The 16,715-nt window shown below is 35.1% G+C and overlaps 1 pseudogene; it reads left to right on the forward strand.

Annotated features, from left to right (window-relative positions):
- Window positions 1-251: 251 nt before the first annotated feature.
- On the forward strand, window positions 252-10,953 carry LOC141504074 (ankyrin repeat domain-containing protein 40 pseudogene; annotated as a pseudogene).
- Window positions 10,954-16,715: the final 5,762 nt, after the last annotated feature.

A 16,715-nucleotide genomic window follows, 5' to 3' on the forward strand; every position in this document is an offset into this window, starting at 1 on the left:
TAATTCGGCCTGTCCAGAAAATTTTCTTCTACCTTTCAAACATAGCTCAAAGGCACTTCAAAATTGTCATACTAAATGCATGATTACAAATAGATTTTACACTTATCTCCCTATCAGAGCACATGATGGTGTAGGTGTTGTCAGAAAAGCAGCTTCAGTGAGATAGTCACCATTCATATGGTGTACCCAAAGGGAGAATGGCTAAGGAGTGAGAACTGACTTCCCTGAGTAGGAACTGAAATTAGGCGGCAATGGTTAAAGCACCCGCAAATCTAGATAAGATTTCTCCAGACTCCTACAGTGAGACTGTGGAGTGAAGGGTAACATCCCAGAACAGGAAATGGGATTTTGGGGGGGGGGGTCTTCAAATGAGAGACTTGTGGTTACTAGTCTGTCCTCTTTACCTTAACCATTTTAAGTTTGAACACTTTCATAAGCACAGAAAAACAATTAGAGAAGCATTTTTTTGACTGTATTATCAAAATTATAATAGCTCAGAGATCTTACAAAGCATTTTCAAAGTACTTTTGTAAGATAATCTTCTCTTGTAGGAGTTGGAACTTTAAAATTCAGATAAGGTCTTCTCTAAGTTAAAAAATACTGGTTAAGTCAATAAAGGTAACTCTCAGTGAGAGACTGTTAGAAGGAAAGAATATAAAGAGAACTAATGATTTATGAAAAACTTAAATGAATTGAGAACAGACTTTACCTCTGCGAATTACCTTTTCATATCCTTGGACGATTTATTAATCAGAGAATGACTTGTGCTCTTTAAATTTGCCTGGAGTTCTGTATGTACTTTAGAAAGGAACCCTTTGTCAGAAGCACTCGATATTTAAAAAAAAAAAAAAGACTTTTTTCATTTTGCAAGTATAATAAACAAAAATCAATCTTGGTGTCATTGGTTTAGGTTTCATAAATATTTTTCAATTTAATGTAAAGTATCCATTTTGCATTTTATAATGTCCTGTATCTCTTCTTTGGTCATAAACCGCTCTCCTTTCATTATCTCAGATAGGTAAATGATTCCTTGTCTTCCTATTTGGCTAACTGGTTCACCTTTTTCTGTCTAAATTCTGAACCCATTTTGACCTTACCTTGGTATGTAACCTAGTTTCTGACATATGATCTTCTAATTTTCCTGGCAGCTTTTAACAAGGAATGAGTTCTAAGCTGGAATCTTTGGTGTTATCAAACAGCAAATTATTATAGTCATTTACAAATGATCCTTTTGAACCTAATTGATGATTGATGTTTAATAATTTGAGATTTTGTATGACTAGATCATCTTCCCTTGGTTTTGTTTCCTGAATTCCCTTTAAATTATTGACCATTTCTTCTAGGATGAATTTAGTTACTATTGTTTTTTTGGTTCAATAAAGAAAGTTTTGGGAGATTTGATTGGTATGGCACTGAATAAATAATTCAATTTAGGGAGAAATGCTATTTCTATTATATAGATTCAACCTGTCCTTGAACAATTGACTTTTGTCCATTTATTTAGGTCTGATTTGAATCATGTGAAAAGTGTTTTTCATATCTTACAGTTTCTGAGTCTGCCTTGGTATTTTATGTTTAGAGTTACTTTGCATGGAATATCTCTTTTTATTTCTTGCTGATCTGTCTTTTTAAAAAGATAAAGAAGGGGTGGCTAGGTGGTGCAGTGGATAAAGCACCGGCCCTGGAGTCAGGAGTACCTGAGTTCAAATCCAGTCTCAGACACTTGATAATTACTTAGCTGTATGGCCTTGGGCCCCACTTAACCCCATTTGCTTTGCAAAAACCTTAAAAAAAGGTAAAGAAATACTGATGATTTATAAGGGTTTATTTTATATCCTGCCAGTCTGGTAAAGTTGCAACCTATTTTTTACTCTTTCCAAGGTTCTTTAAGTATACCATCATATCCTTTCCAAAGAATGAGAATTTTGTTTCTTCATTGCCTACTCCAATTCCTTCAAATTCCTAATCATCTCTTATTGAGAAAGCTACCATTTCTCATACAATATTGAATAATAGTAGTGACAAAAGACATCCATGTTGCACCCCTGATCTAAAGCTTCTAACTTATCCCTAATACATACTCATTGAGGGTTTTAGAAAGATATTATCAATTTAAGGAACATTCCATTTATTCCTAAGCTCCAGAATATGTGTCCATTTCTAGATGATTGCTCGTATCAACAAATTCCAACAACTTCTTTGGATGTGCTGGCTACCATTTCAGATCCCCCTGCAGAGATAGGTTCTGAAGTGCTCTCCTACCTTTGTCCTTGTGTCCCTTTGAGGAAGTTACAGGAGATGCACTTTCAGCCCTTCTTCTCCAGAAAAGCATTTCATTCCTCTATCTCTACAGGAAGAATTATGATGAGGGTTCACTTCCTGGGTCCTTGCTAGTATCCCGTATACTAATTTTAATTTATTTCCTGACCCTTCTATTTCCCAAAACAGCTTTGTCTCTTGGTGGCCCCTTATCAATGTTCATTGCTTAGGGTCATCCTTGCACTTTAATCTTTTTAGTGAAATTTGGGCTCTGGATTGCCTAGAGCCTTAATCATTTATTTTCAATACCTGGGATCTTTGATATTCAAAAGCATTTCTTGACAATAATTTATGACTTGATTGTCAGTTTTGTCTCTTCTAACTTCCCCCTGGTGGCACCAAGTTCTGATACCTAACCCCATTTCAAACAGAATTATTTATCTGAATGCATTTTTTGTCTCTTCTCCATTCTTCTCTCCCTTTATAAATGAGAACCTTAAAGATGGCATTTTGCTAAAGTATCTCCTATTTCTTGCCCACAGTGCTACATAATCAATAAACCATACTTCAAAATTATTTTATCTTAATTTCTTGAAAGCATTTTTGGTCTGTTCTTCATTCTTCTTTCCCTTTATAAATGAGAACCTGCAAGATCCCATTTTACTAGAGTATCTCCTATGTTTTGGCCACTGAGTCATCACAGTGCTCAACAAAATGCCAACATGTCTGGGAGAGAGGCCACATCTTGTGAATTCTTTTTCAGACATCCCACACTGAACTCCAGTGTTTTGGAGGTGTGAAACCCAATACCAGCTAGCACTTCAAAATACAGAAGCTATTACTTTCAGTTAGTAAACTTCCAAAAACTAGAAGTGGAAGTCTTGTGCTATCAGGCTCCTTTAGCATTTTTGAGGAATTTCTCAATGATGAAAACTACCAACAGAAGTTTTCTGATGTTGTAACAATATCATGACAGGACATTCCTTATATATGGCCTAAAATATATCTTTGTATTGATGAAACTGGATCTATGTTAGTAATGATGTGAATCAAATTCATATCAGAATAAGATCAAAATGGAAAATAAAGCAAGAGAAAAAATTAATACATAAATCACTTTTAATAATTAAAGAGAGTAAGTTGTGGTCTGCATTCAAACTCCACAGATCCCTCTCTGGATATAGTTGGCATTTTGTATCCCAAGGCTTTTAGAATTGTCTTTGCTGAGTGTACTGTCGAAATGAAAACCTTTATCATAGTTGATTATGACCTAATGGTGCTGTTAGTATATGTAATATTCTGTTGGTTCAAGTCACTTCAATCGGCATCAGTTCTTGCAAGTCTTACCAGGTGATTCTAAATTTGCACCCTTCATGATTTCTTACAGAACAATGATGTTCTATGCATTCTTTTACATTTTTATTTCAAAACTCTTATGGTATTTTATATCTCTATTTTATAGATTAGGAAAGTCAATTTGGTTAATTCTTCAACCAAAACTGTTTGACTCACATTTTCTCTTACATAAAATGAGAAAAAGTGTAATAACATTTACCAAGAAAAGGGGGAAGAAAAGGTCAAAATAGCAATACATGTAGTTTTGGGGAAAAGAAACACATAAGTGTTTTAAAATGTAAGGATTACAACACTGCTTGACAATAAAGGAAATTACTTACAAGTTAGGCATCAAAGAACTAGGAATCAGAAAAGACTCCATACTGAAGGAGTTCAACATCTATATACAAAAAGGGTGAAATGAAATGATTTATTGGATTGAGGCATGGAAGTGCCACACAGGATGCTGTGCTTCTTAGCATCACACATGACTTCACTAGAATATCCTTCGTAGATGCAGGATGTTTATGCTGAACTCTTCAAATTATTCCTACAGCTCTCCTTATAAGAAGAAAGCCTAAAGAAGTGTGACCAAACTCCAACGTAGAACACATTATCATGGTTATTTTAAACAAATAATATTGTGCTCCAATTGAACTACTACAATTAAGCCAATTAGGTTAATTTGTCAACCAAAATGCTTGAAACAATTTTACTTTTACATAAAATGAAAAAAGAGAGTAATAACGTTTACCGAGAAGAAGAGGAAGAAAAAGGAAGAAATAGCAATACACCTAGTTTGGGGGGGAAAAAACACATAAGTGTTTAAACTGCAAGGATTAGAACACAACTTGACAACAAAGGAAATTACTTGCAAATTAGGTATCAAATGAATAGGAAACAGAAAAGTCTACTAACTGAAGGAGTTCAACATATATATCTATAAAAAGGGTGAAGTGATATGATTGTCTGGATTGAGGCATGAAAGCGACACACAGGACTCTGTGCTTCTAAGCATCACACATGACTTCATTAGAATATCCTTCGTAGATACAAGATGTTAATGCCGAACTCTTCAAATTATTCATACACCTCTCCTTATATGATAATAGCCTAGAGAAGAGTGACCAAAGTCCAATATAGAACACATTAAGGAATAGTGGTTATATTAAACAAATACTATTGTGCTCCAAATGAACTAAGGAATGTAAGAAAATTTGGATAATTCATTAGCCAAAATTGCTTGAAACACTTTTTCTTTTACATAAAATGAGAACAACCATAATAAGGTTTACCAAGCAAAAGACGTAGAAAAGGGAGAAATAGCATTACATGTAGTTTTTGTTATAAAACACAAATAAGTGTTCAAACTGCAAGGATTAGAATGCAACTTGACAATAAAGGAAATTACAAATTGGGCAGTAAAGAATTAGGAAACAAAGAAGAATACTAATTGAAAGAGGTGAATGTGTATATCTATTTGAAAAGTGTAAATATATAAGATTTGTTGGATTGAGTCATGAAATTTCCTTACATAATTTTGCACTTCTTAGCATCATACATGACTTCTCTAGAATATACTTCATAGATTTTGAACACTTCAAAGTTTTCATACAGCTCTCAGTATAAGAAGATAGCCTAGAGAAGTGTAACCATGTACCATGTTCATCATAATACACATTAAGGAATTGTGGTTATATTAAACAAATACTATTGTGCTCCAATTGAACTAAGGAATTTAAGCCAATTTGGTTAATTCATCAAGCAAAACTTCTTGAAACACATTTTCTTTTACATAAAATGAGAAAAGGCATGACAACATTTACCAAGCAAAAGAAGAAGAAAAGGGAGAAATAGCAATACATGTAGTTTGGTAAAAACAAATGCTTAAGTGTTTAAAAATGCAAGGATTAAAAACTCAGCTTGACAATTAAGGAAATTACTTACAATTTAGGCATCAAAGAACTAGGAATCAGAGAAGACTACTGATTCAAGGAGTTGAACATGTATATCTGTATGAAAAGGGTAAAATGATATGATATGTTGGATTGAGGCATGAAAGCGCTACAGAGAATGCTGCAGATCTCATCTTTGTACATGACTTCTCTAGAATCTTCTTCTTAAATGCTGAACTCCTCCAAGTATTCAAACAGCTCTCTGTATAACAATGATAGCCTAGAGAAGTGTGACCTAGTCCAATGTAGAACACATTAAGGAATCATGGTTATATTAAACAAATACTATTGTGCTTCAATTGAACTAAGGAATTGAAGCAAATTAAGTTAATTCATCAACCAAAACTGCTTGAAACCCTATTTCTTTTACATAAAATAAGAAAGCGTGTAATAAAGTTTAACAAGCCAAAGAGGAAGAAAAGGGAGCAATACACGTATGTTTGGGGAAAAATACACACAAGTGTTTAAACTGCAATGATTAGAACACAGCTTGACAATAAAGGAAATTACTTGCAAATTAGGCATCAAAGCAATAGAAAACAGAGAAGACTACTAACTGAAAGAGTTGAATGTGTATATATGAAAAGAGTAAAATGATATGATTTGCTGGATTGAGGCATGAAAACATTGCACACAATGCTGTACTTCTTAGCATTGTACATGACTTCTCTAGAATATCTGTCATAGATGCCAAACTCTTAAAGTATTCATAAAGCTCTCTGTATATGATGATATCCTAGAGAAATGTGACTAGGTCCAATGTTGAACACATTAAGGAATCATGGTTATATTAAAAATTATTATTGTGCTTCCATTGAAATAAGGAATTTAAGCCAAATTGGTTAATTCATCAACTAAAACTGCTTGAAACTCATTTTCTCTTCCATAAATTGATAAAGAGCATAATAACTTCGACCAAACAAAGGGGGAAGAAAAGAAATACACATAGTTTTGGGGTAAAGAAACACATAAGTGTTCAAAACACATGGATTAGCAAGCAGTTTGACATTAAAGGAAATTACATACAAATTAGCCATCAAAGAACTAGGAATCAGAGAAGACTACTATTGGATTGAAGCATGAAAGCACCACACAGGCATTTCTTAACATCACACATGACTTCACTAGAATATCCTTCATAGATGCAGGGTGTTTATTTTAAACTCTTCAAAGTATTCCTACAGCTCTCCTTATAAGAAGGTACCCTAAACAAGTGTGATCTAACTCCAACATAGAACACATTTAGGTATCACGGTTATATTAAACGAATAATAATGTGCTCCAATTGAACAATGCATTTAAGTCAATTAGGTTAGTTTGTCAACCAAAGCTGCTTGAAACACTTTGTCTTTTACATAAAATAAGGAAGAGAGTAACAACATTTACCAAGCAAAAGAGGAAGAAAAGGGAGAAATAGTAATAACATAGTTTTGTGGGGGAAAGCACATAAATGTTTAAACTGCAAGGATTAGAACACAACTTGGCAATAAAGGAAATTTATTACAATTTAGGCATAAAGAACTAGAAATTAGAGAAAACTACTAACTGAAGGAGTTGAACGTGTATATCTATATGAAAAGGGTAAAATAATATGATTTGTTGGATGGTGGTATGAAAACATCTCACACAATGATGTGCTTCTTAGTATCATACAATGACTTCACTAGAATATCCTTCATAGATGATGGTCTTCAAAGTGTTCATACAGCTCTCTGCATAAGATGATAGCCTAGAGAAGACAGACCAGGTTCAACCTAGAACACATTAAGGAATCGTGGTTAAATTAAACAAATACTATTGTGCTCCAATTTAAATAAGGAATTTAAGCCAATTTGGTTAATTCGTCAACCAAAACTGCTTGAAACACATTTTCTCTTCCATAAAATGAGAAATAGCGTAATAACTTTTACCAAGCAAAGGGGGAAGAAAAGGTCGAAATAGAAATACACGTTGGGAAAAAGAAACACATAAGTGTTTAAAATGCAAAGATTAGCATGCAACTTGGCAATAAAGGAAATTAATTGCAAATTAGGCATCAAAGAACTAAGAATCAGAAAAAACTACTAATTGAAAGAGTAGAATGTGTATGTCTATATGAAAAGGGTAAAATGATATGATTTGTAGAACTGAGGCATGAATGTGCCACACATTATGCTGCGCTGCTTAGCATCACACATGAGTTCTCTAGAATATCCTTTGTAGATGGCGAACTCTACAAAGTATTCATACAGCTCTCTGTATAAGATGATAGCATAGAGAAGTGTTACTATGTCCAATGTAGAACAAATACTATTGTGCTCCAAATAGAACTAAGGAATTTAAGTCAATTTGGTTAAGGTGTCAACCAAAACTTCTTGAAACACATTTTCTTTTACATAAAATGAGAAAGAGAATAATAATGTTTACCATGCAAAAGAGAAAGAAAAGGGAGAAATAGCAATACATGCAGTTTTGGGAAAAAGAAACACAAAAGTGATTAAAATGCAAGGATTAGAATGCAGCTTGTTAGTAAAGGAAATTACTTAATAAATTGGACATCAAAGAAAGAGAAGAATACTAACTGAAGGATTTGAATGTGGATATCTATATGAAAAGTGCAAAATGATTTAATTTGTTTTGTTGAGTTAAGAAAGCGCTGCACAGAAAGCTGCACTTCTGAGCATCACACATGACTTCACTATAATATCCTTCGTAGATGCAGGGTGTTTATGCTGAACTCTTCAAAGTATTTATACAGCTCTCCTTATAAGGTGATAGCCTATAGAAGAGTGACCAAAGTCCAACATAGTACACATTAAGGAATCATGGTTATATTAAACAAATACTATTGTACTCCATTTGGACTAAGGAATTTATGCCAATTTGGTTAATTTGTCAACCAAGACTGCTTGAAACACTTTTTCTTTTACATGAAATGAGGAAAAGCATAATAAAATTTTCCTAGCAAAAGAGGAAGAAAAGGGTGAAATAGCAATACACGTTGTTATGTTGAAATGAAGCACATAAGTGTTTAAAACAGAAGGAATAGAATGCAGCTTGACAATAAAGGAAATTAACTTACAAATTAGACTTCAAAGACCTAGGAATCACAGAAGACTATTAATTGAAGGAGTTGAACATGTATATCTATATGAAAAGTGTAAGATGATTTGATTTGTTAGATTTGAGGCATGGAAGCACCACACAGAATGCAGTGCTTCTTAGCATTGCACATGATTTCTCTCGAATATACTTTGTAGATGCCGAACACTTTAAAGTATTCATACAGCTCTATGTATATAAGATGATAGCCTAGAGAAGAGTGACCAGGTCTAATGCAAAACACATTGAGGAATCGTGGTTATATTAAACAAATACTATTATGCTCTAACTGAACTATGGAATTTAAGACAATTTGGTTAATTCATCAAGCAAAATTTCTTGAAACACATTTTCTTTTACATAAAATGAGAAAGGGCATAACAACCTTTACCATGCAAAAGAGGAAGAAAAGGGAGAAATAGCAATACATGTAGTTTTGGGGAAAAGAAACACGTAAGTGTTTAAATAGCAAGGATTAGAACACAGCTTGACAATAAAAGAAATTACTTACAAATTAGACATCAAAGAAATAGAAATCAGAGAGCTTAAATAATTGAATTAGTTAAAAGTGTATATCTATATGAAAAGTGTAAAACTATTTGATTTGTTGCCTTGAGATATGAAAGGGACACACAGAATGCTGTGCTTCTTAGCATCGCACATGAATTCACTAGAATATCCTTTGTAGATGCAGGGTGTTTATGCCAAACCCATCAAAGTATTCAAACAGCTCTCTGAATAGAATGATAGCCTAGATCCCTATGACCCCGTCCAATGCACAACACATTAAGGAATCGTGATTATATTAAACAAAGACTATTGTGATCCATTTGAACTAAGGAATTTAAGCCAATTTGGTTAATTCCTCAACCAAAACTGCTTGAAACACATTTTCTTTTACAAAAATGAGTAAGAGCGGGAGGCGGCGGCGGCGAGGGCAGCCCCCGGGGCCGGTGGGAGGCACACACCCTACCCCACCCCCCAGCTCTCACTCGCGCCGTGCCCTTGGCCGCGGGGAGGCCGCGGCGGGGGAGCAGGCAGGGGCGCGGGCGGGCTCGGCGCTGACGAGCAGCCAGGCCCCGGGGCGGGCGGGCGGACACAGGCCGCCGCAGCTGCTGCAGGCTCCGGGCAGAAGGGCCACGGGGAAGCAGAGGAGGTCCCTGGGGGAACCAAAAGCGTCCAGCTGGAGGAGAAGGAGCAGCAGGAGAGGCTGAGGGAGGCCGCGGCCCTGGGGGACATCCGCGAGGTGCCGAAACTGGTGGAGACAGGGTGGATGTCAACTCCCAGAATGAGGTCAACGGCTGGACCTGTTTGCATTGGGCATGCAAACGAAATCATGGCCAAGTCGTCTCTTACTTGTTAAACTCAGGAGCTGACAAAGAGATTCTTACTACAAAAGGCGGAAATGCCAGTCCAATTGACATCAAGAAAAGACATCAGAAAGATTATGGGAGTGGAAGATGATGATGATGACCTTCCAGACTTGAAGATTCAGATCTGCCCTTTGTCCCCAATTATTTGGCTAACCCACCCTTCCCTTTTACATACACCACTACACCAGATGGTTCAGTTCAATTGCAAAATGGGAGATCTTCCACACCTCCTGCATCACCTCCGTCTGATCACTCAATTCCCATGCTGCCACCTGGCAAAACACCCCAACTAGGGTCCTTTTCACATGACCATACCTCCTTGGCACTGGTCCAGAATGGGGATATGTCTGTCCCCTCTGCTGTATTTAGAAAACCAGAAAGCACAAAACCTGGTCCAGTCTGTCAACCACCTGTGAGTCACAATCACTCCCTGTTCTCTCCTGTTACACCCAAGCCACCAGTGTCTCTGGATCAACAGAATGGGACTTTTACAGGACCAACACCAGCATTCCAGCCCTTTTTCTTCACTGGAGCTTTTCCATTTAATATGCAAGAATTTGTACTCAAGGTGAGAATTCAGAATCCATCTCTTTGAGAAAATGATTTCATTGAGATTGAACTTGATCGACAAGAATTCAACTACCAGGAACTGCTCAGAAGGAGTTGCTGGGAGCAGGGGGTTAATCCAGAACAAGTGGTGAAGATCAGAAAGTTACCAAATACTCTGTTAAGAAAGGACAAAGATGTTTCCCGGCTTCAAGATTTCCAAGAGCTGGAACTAGTTCTAATGATAAGTGACAATAACTTTCTCTTCAGAAATGCTGCATCTACACTGACTGAAAGGCCTTGCTATAATAGAGCTTCAAAACTGACTTACTAACAGCATCAGGGATCCTTAATCACTGAGTACTGGGATGACATGTCAATTCCTGTCTAAGGACAAACCATTGATCTAAAAATCAAGGCTAATGCCCTAAAATTCTGCAGTTAACCTGAGAGGGCTACGGGTACTACAGCACAGTGCATACTAACCCAGAGCTGATCTACAGATGTAAATGACAATTGCAGAGTAGATTGATTAGCCTATTCTGACCAAGTAGAAACCCCCAATTTTCAAGCAGTGGTGCTGCTCTTCCTTGTCTCTTGATGCACAAACTCCTTGCTTAAAGCTTCAAATCCCTGAAAAGTTGCCCAGAGAGACAAAAGCTAAAGGTTTCTTTATATAGTATATTTTATCTGCAAAACTAAAGAGCCCCTGCAAAAAGACAGAGGGTAGAACCTGTTCTTAAACCAAACTGTTAAATGCTATCTTGATGAGAGGAAATGCTCTGCCTGAGGACATTTTCAGAGCTTCAGTATACTGGGGGGCAAATACAGGTACCAGACAGATGAATTTATGTAACTTGCAGCTATAAAATAATGTATTCATACTTGTTACTCAGGTAAAGGTATTTAAAGGTACAGTAACATACCCTAGTTGTAAATATGCTGTCAACCAAAATAGCTTCCCTCCTGTTTTCCTCTGTTAAAAACCCATTCATGACTGCTTATTTGTTCACAGTATGAAAATCATTGCCTAGAAAGTGGGTATCTCTGCATTAACTTCTTAGTGGTCACTAGAGGTCTCTCTAATGCTTCCTAAAAGAATAACCAGGGTTTTTTTTTTTTTTTGTTTTTTTGTTTTTTACTTCTTGAAGCAATTACTGTCATCAACATGCTTAATTTCAACATGTAAAAGAGCCCAAATGCTGCAGTCCCAGGGTCTCCACCTTCATTTTCCATTAGAATTGAAAAGCAGTTTTTAAGGTTGTTCTGTTGATATTTTGAAGGCTATTTGTGAAAAACATAGCAGAAAAGGGGTTAGCATTTTTATTTTTATATCAGAGATAAAGATTATTTTAAAATTATTAGAATTTCTATGCAACTTGAAACTGTTGCTTTTGTAAGCAAATTATGTTGGGTCTTTGAGTTTTCTGTTTTTCTATTAAAAGCCAATTGTAAGCCTCACATGACTTTCTGGAATTAGTTGATTGAGAAAAACTGATTAAATTCTTGTGCATGGCATAAGAATTTTTTAATGAAGTAATTCATGTTTCTTTTTTTCTTCCAATGTCTTTAGTGCTAAAGAAAAGCTATTGTCTTGTTTAAACTAACAGCTTAACTTCAGAAATGAGTGAGCACATTTTAACAAACAAGATGGTGGGGGACAGGAAGCCAGCTGTTGAGTGGCATCCCTGCTGTCTTAGGAAGCTTTTTTCCCCATAGTGCCTATAGTTTCCAAAGAGACTTAACTTCCTGTGTTAACTTAATTTTATTGGAACACTACATTTTAGTGAGAATGTACAAAAGATGTCAGTGAAATAGAATGTTGTCCTGAGGTAATGGCCTCCTGCTGCTACCTAAATGGTGAAGCTGGGTTGAGGTGTTTTTCAAGGCCAGCTTAATCCTGTGTCAATCTGTTTTGCAACTTAATTCTTGTTCTACCAAATTACTGATTGTGACTTAACCCTTGTACTAGGTGTTTGAATAGTACAATGAAGGTTATTTATTAGTTACCTATTCTCTCTGAAGTGGTTTAAGATAGTGACTCCCTGTGGTTCAGCCAACTAGAAAGTGAATTTATCCCAAAGTACTAACTTTTTTTTGTATGTTTTGAATAAAAGAGTTAATATTGTACTGATAGGATGAAGGCTAGGTCTCTGTCAGAAGAAATAAGACTAATATTATCTCATCTTGAATCTAATAAACTCTTCCAGCCATATGTTGTAGTAGCTGGTGGCTGGATGTGTCTCTCCAATGTAGCAACAGGTAGACACAATCCAGGGTAGTTCTCAAGCTTATTTTATCTTCAGTCAGCTCTGAAAATAAAGTCAAAAAAAGGGACGTGGGGATCCAGAGGCAAATTATTAGTTGGGTATAGATTTGCCCTAAAACTGATCTTCTTTCTAAAACTGTCTGGTTGGTTGGTTGAAACTCACAGGTAGCATCTGAATTAAAATGCACAATTGCTGGTAGGTGAGTTTAATGTTTTAATCTATGCATTCAGGGAAATATTTTTATATGCTTCATGTAATTTATAACAAGGATTTTTTTAGCTTTGTTAACTGTGAATTTCCCCCAACTGCATAATTAAAGCATGTATTCACACCATGTATAAACATCTGAAGGTTTTTCTCTTCATGTATTGCTGACTATTTAAACATAACAAGTATTATTAAAATTAAATATTAACTGCCTGAAAAAAATGAGTAAGAGCTTAATAAGTTTACCAAGCAAAAGAGGAAGAAAAGGGAAAAATAGCAATACACTTTGTTTTGGATAAAAGTAGCACATAAGTGTTTAAAATGCAAGGATTAGAACGCAGCTTGACAATAAAGGAAATTACTTAAAATTAGTCATCAAATAACTAGGAATCAGAGAAGACTACTAATTGAAGTAGTTGAACATGTATATCTATATGAAAAAGTGAAAAATGATTTGATTTGTTGGATGATGGCATGAAAGCACCACACAGAATGCTGCTCTTCTTAGCATCGCTCATGACTTCACTAGAATATCCTTTGTAGATGCATGGTGTTTATGCCAAACTCTTCGCAGTATTCATACAGCTCTCCTTATAAGATGATAGCCTAGAGAAGAGTGACCAAAGTCCAAAGTACAATACATTAAGGAATCTTAGTTATATTAAACAAATACTCTTGTGCTCTAATTGAACTAAGGAATTTAAGTGAATTAGGTTAATTTATCAACCAAAACTGCTTGAAACACTATTTCTTTTACATAAAATGAGAAGTTGACCAAGCAAAAGAGGAAGAAAAGGGGAGAAATAGCAACAAACGTGGCATTGAGGGGAAAAAACACATAAGTGTTTAAACTGCAAAGATTAGAACACAACTTGACAATTAAAGAAATTACTTGCAAATTAGGCATCAAAAGACTAGGAATCAGAGAAGACTACTAATTGAAGGAATTGAATGTGTTTACCTATATGAAAAGTGTAAAATGATTTGATTTGTTGGATAGAGGCATGAAAGCACTACACACCATGCAGCACTTCATAGCATTGTACAACACTTCCCTAGAATATCCTTTGTAGATGCCGAACTCTTAAATATATTCATAAAGCTCTCTGTATATGATGATAATCTAGAGAAGTGTGACTAGGTCCAATGTAGAACCCATTAAGGAATCATGGTTATATTAAAAAAAAAAATACCACTATGCTCCAATTGAACTAAGGAATTTAAGCCAATTTGGTTAATTCATCAACAAAAACTGCTTGAAACACATTTTCTCTTCCATAAAATGAGAAAGAGCATAATAACATTTACCAAGCAAAAGGGGAAGAAAAGGTAGAAATATCAATACACATAGTTTTGCGGAAAAGAAACAAATAAATGTTTAAAATGTAAGGATTACAACGAAGCTTGACAATAAAGGAAATTACTTTCAAATTAGGCATCAAAGAACTAGGAATCAAAGAAAACTACTAACTGAAGGAGTTCAACATGTATATCTATATGAAAAGGGTAAAATGATATGATTTGTTAGATTGAGGCTTGAAAGAGCCACACAGGATGCTGCGCTTCTTAGCATCGCACATGACTTCACTAGAATATCCTTTGTAGATGCAGGATGTTGATCCCGAACTCTTCAAAGTATTCATAAAGCTTTCCTTATAAGATAATAGCCTAGAGAAGAGTGACCAAAGTCCAATGTAGAACACATTAAGGCATTGTGGTTATATTAAACAAATGCTATTGTGCTACAATTGAACTAAGAAAATTAAGACAATTTGGGTAATTTGTCAGCCAAAATTGTTTGAAATACTTTTTCTTTTACATAAAATTAGAAAGAGCATAATAAGGGTTACCAAGCAAAAGAGGCAGAAAAGGGAGAAATAGCATTACATATAGTTTTGGTTATAAAACACACATAAGTGTTCAAACTGTGAGGATTAGAACTCAACTTGACAATAAAGGAAATTACTTGCAAATTAGGCATTAAATAACTAGGAAACAGAAGAATACTAATTGAAAGAGTTGAACAGGTATATCTATTTGAAAAATGTAAATATATAAGTTTTGTTAGATTGAGGCATGAGAGCACAGCGCACAATGCTGCGCTTCTTAGCTTCATTCATGATTTTTCTAGAATATCCTTCATAGATGCCGAGCTCTTAAAGTATTCATACAGCTACCCTGGTTGATAGTCTAGAGAATTATGAAGAAATCCAATGTAGAACACATTAAGGAATCGTGGTTATATTAAACAAATACTATTGTGCTCCAATTGAACTAAGGAATTGAAGCCAACATAGTTAATGAGTCAACGAAACATTCTTGAAACACATTTTGTTTTACATAAAATGAGGAAGAGTGTAATAACATTTACCAAGCAAAAGGGAAAGATAAGGGAGAAATAGCAATACATAGTTTTGGGGAAAAGAAACACATGTGTTTAAAATGCAAGGATAAGAACACAGCTTGACAATAAATTAAACTACTTACAAATTAGATATCAAAGAACTAAGAATCAGAGAAGTCTACTACTGAAGGAGTTGAACATTTATATCTATATGAAAAGTATAAAATGATATGATTTGTTGTACTGAGTCATGAAAGCGCTGCACAGAATACGGCCATTCTTATCATCGCACATGACTTCTCTAGAATATCCTTTGAAGATGCTAACTCTTCAAATTATTCATACAGCTCTCCTTATAAGCCGATAGCCTAGAGAAGAGTGGTCCAATGTCAAACACAATTAAGGAATCATGGTTATATTAAAAATATACCGGGGCGGCTAGGTGGCCTAGTGGATAAAGCACCAGCCCTGGAGTCAGGAGTACCTGGATTCAAATCCGGTCTGACACTTAATAATTACCTAGTTGTGTGGCCTTGGGCAAGCCACTTAACCCCGTTTGCCTTGCAAAAACCTAAAAAAAAAAAAAATACCACTGTGCTCCAATTGAAATAAGGAATATAAGGCAATTTTGTTAATTCATCAACTGAAACTGCTTGAAACAATTTTTCTTTTACATAAAATGATGAAGAGTGTAATAAAGTTTACCAAGAAAAAGTGAAGAAAAGGGAGAAAGGGCTATACATGTAGTTTGGGGGAAAAGAAACAAATGTTTAAAACGCAAGGATTAGAATGCAGCTTGACAATAAAGGAAACTACTTACAAATTAGACATCAAAGAACTAGAAATCAGAGAAGACTGCTAATTGAAGGAGTTGAACGTGTATATATGGAAAGGGTAAAATGTTATGATTTGTTGGATTTTGGAATGAAATACCGCACAGAATGCTGAGCTTCTTAGCATCACACATGACTTCACTAGAATATCCTTCATAGATGTAGGGTGTTTGTGCCAAACTCTTCAAAGTATTCATACAGCTCTCCTTATAAGAACATATCCTAGAGAAGAGAGACAAAAGTCCAATGTAGAACACATTAAGGAATCGTGCTTATATGAAACAAATACTACTGTGCTCTATTTGAACAAAGTAATTGAAGATAATGGGCATAATTCACCGAACAAAACGGCTTGAAACATTTTTTTTGTTTTCCATAACATGAGATACAGGTTCATAAATTTCTTTTTTTAATTTTTTCTTTTTTTTTAATTTATTTTTTTATTCTCATTTTGTACAAATGTTTTTTTTTACATTAATAAAATATACTTGTTTACAAGTAAACAAAATACC

This window comes from Macrotis lagotis, unplaced genomic scaffold (assembly GCF_037893015.1).
Source record: "Macrotis lagotis isolate mMagLag1 unplaced genomic scaffold, bilby.v1.9.chrom.fasta BILBYCTG078, whole genome shotgun sequence".
Lineage (NCBI taxonomy): Eukaryota > Metazoa > Chordata > Mammalia > Peramelemorphia > Peramelidae > Macrotis > Macrotis lagotis.